General features: G+C 55.7%; 1 protein-coding gene across 1 annotated transcript in view; it reads left to right on the top strand.

Moving 5' to 3' along the window:
- The window catches only part of GRK6 (G protein-coupled receptor kinase 6), a 15,066-nt gene that overhangs the window by 495 nt on the left and 11,591 nt on the right, over nucleotides 1-2,980 (top strand). The gene's annotated exons all lie outside the window — the stretch shown is intronic.

Here is a 2,980-nt window from a genome sequence, read left to right as displayed (position 1 = left end):
GCGCGCGGCCTCCGAGCTCGGCGGGGCGTCTCAGCCTCCCGATCCCCTAGGGCAGCTAGCTCCACGCCCCGCACCTCTCGCGGACACGAGCCCTTCCGGCCTGTGGTCCTTTTCCTCCGTACCTGCCCTCGGGGAGCCAGAGCCCAGGAAGGGGCGGGAGTCAGGCCGCCGCCCTCGCGGCGAGTAGGGTGGTGGTGGTGGTGAAGGGGGTATGAGAAGGAGACAGGAAGGAAGAGGGAAGGGTGGGACCTCAGCCCCGGGAGAGCCTCTCTGAGGCCTCTCCCAGGTGAGAGGTTAAGAAGATGCCTCAGGAAGGGGAAGGGGCAGCCAGCCTACCCCACGTGCCCGGGCCCAGATTCAACCTGGGTTGCTCCCAGCCTGGGTCGGCGCAAAGTTGGTGCAGGGTAAAAGGTTTGGAGGAATTAACCGAGGCTCTGCCGTAGCAGAGCCCACCCGAGGTGGGGAAACTGCTGGTCATTTATGCTACCCGCATGACTGCCACTGGGGACAGAGGGGAATGGGTAACAGTTTTTGCCCTCAGGACTAGTGGGGCAGATGGGCATAGAAATAACTGGAACCTGAGTTTTGAAGGAAGGGAGCATGCCAGGCTGGTAGGACTGTTAAGTGCAAGGCCTGGCAGAGGGAGCCTGTCTAGTGAACCTGGTGTTACTGAGTGCCTCATGTTACCAGACACCTGCTCTATGAGGATCCTGGGGTGCATAAGGACCAGACCCGGTCTGCCCCTCACCTGCCATTGTTCACCTCAGTAACATAATCACCGAACACCTACTCTGTACCCTGTCCTGTCCAGGGTGCTGGGGACCAGTAAAGAAGACATTTCTAGGGCAGGGAGATCAGGACTCTGCTGGGCTTTCAGGCAGGTAGAGCTATCTGCATTGCCTCTCTGACCTCTTTTACAAGTGGGAAACTGAGGCTCAGATCAGGAACTAGCCCCCAGGACCCAGCAAGACGGGTTGACTCAGGCCTAGGACACAGCATGTCCCTGGTGCAGCCTGTAGGAAACAGATGCTTTCTGGCACAGCATCTGGTGCCCCCTGCCTGCCCTATGCATGTTGACCTGGGGAGGTGCTGCCTGGAAATGGGCATGGTAGGCTGGGTCCTCAGTGCCCAGAGCTTTCTTTATCTCCTGTCCCTTATCAAGTCCTGGGGCTAGGCCTTCCTCCCAGCCTCTGGGGGCATCTGCCGATTCTGTTCTGCCTCGTCATCCAGCTAGCCGGGGAGGAGGGGAGGGGAGAGCCTGGCCAGGCCTCCCTCCCTAGGGCTGTAGCCAGTTCAGGCTTCAAGCCTGCTGAGAACACTGCCTTGCCTGGCCAGAGAATGTAGGCACCTTCTGACAGGCTTCCTTAGGCCATGGGCGAGGCATAGGAGGTTATGACCAGACTAGGACCAGTTCCTTCTTTGGAGAATCCTTACTCCAACCTGGCCCTGTCCCTCCCACCTGGGTGACTCTAAACAAGTCTCCTCTCTCTGAACTTCAGTAACTCTTTCTGTGGCATTGTTGAGGATGGGACATTGAAAACTAAAGGAAATCCCAGTTGTCACTGAGGTCTGAACCATGGTCTATAGACTGAGTGCGCTGGAATCCCTTCATGAGCTGATTGACAGCTTGGGCCTAGGCTTTTGCCCGTTTCCCAAGTGATCTGAGGCCCTGAGTGATTTGGACTACATGTATTCAGTTGACACCTGATAGATGCTGGGCATATTTGGGTTTGGAAAAGAGCTTGGCCTGGGGTCCTAGGGAGCTGGGTTCGAATCCTCCCTCTGGGACCTCCAGGCTTTGTAATCTTGGACAAATTGATTCCCCATTTCAGGGCCTCAGCTTTCTCATAAAATTGAGCCAGGTCTGTCAGAATTGCTGTGAGGGTGAAGTGGGACAGCACTGGGGATTGTGAACCCTCACTTAATCCTCCTTCCTTTCCCAGACCCCCAGAGACATGGGAAGGGTCCAGGCTGGGGTGGAGTGGGGAGGAGCCCCACTGACTCTGGTGGCAGTTCCAGGACAGGATATTTGCATGTGACTCTTCGCTGCTGCCTTGATGTGGCTGAGAGGAGGGGGAGGAGGAAGTAACTGGTGGGGGTAGCAGGCGGATGGAGGGTTGGGTGAGGGACTTGCGGGGGTGGGGGAGGAGTTCCCCTTCTGGGGAGGCCTTGCCGTGGGTTGAGGGTGGGGGTCTGTTGCTCACTCACAGTGGAGCAATGACTATGGGATGTGCTGGGTTCAGGCTGCGGGAGGGCTGCTACCAGGTTTCCCAATGGGGTACCGTGCAACACTTCCTCCTCTAGGCAGCTTAGATCAGGGAGCCCACTGAAGAACCTAGCCTTGCTCCTTCCCTGGAAGGCGGCCCCTCCTACACCGCCTGCCTTCAACCAGGCTAGATAGAAACAAAGCTGCATAAACCATAGGGGAAACTGAGGCCAGGCAAGGGAAAGTGGTGGCCAGAGGTTGCCACTGACTTGTTGGAGCTGGGCCCCACCCGTTGCCACAGCTCTACTGAGTACTGGACACAGACTCTGTTAGTCATCTTCACAGTACTTCTGGAGGACCTGAAGTACACATGGAGAAACTGAGGTTCCTAGAGAGCAAGTTAGGGGCTTCTCTGGTAGCTCAGATAGTAAAGAATCTGCCTGCAATGCAGGAGACCTAGGTTTGATTCCTGGGTTGGGAAGATCTCCTGGAGAAGGGAATAACAACCCACTCCAGTGTACTTGCCTAGAGAAATCCATGGACAGACCATGGGGTCACAAAGAGTCGGACACGACTGAGCGACTAACACACAAGAGAGCAAGTTACAGTCTGAAGTGTAAAGGGGTGATTCAAACCCAAATCTGTAAGATGCCAAGACTCAGGCCCCTTCCACCATGTTCAACCTCATGACCCACAGGCCACACCTGTCTAGCTCTCTAACATGTTTTATGTTTTGGCTGCAGTGTTGTTTTTTTTTTTTTTTTATATAATATA

The sequence above is a fragment of the Bison bison genome, unplaced genomic scaffold (assembly GCF_000754665.1).
Source record: "Bison bison bison isolate TAMUID 2011002044 unplaced genomic scaffold, Bison_UMD1.0 scf7180017864238, whole genome shotgun sequence".
Taxonomy (NCBI): Eukaryota; Metazoa; Chordata; class Mammalia; order Artiodactyla; family Bovidae; genus Bison; species Bison bison.
Note: the sequence above shows the minus strand (reverse complement) of the source record. Positions and strands in the feature narration are given on the sequence as shown.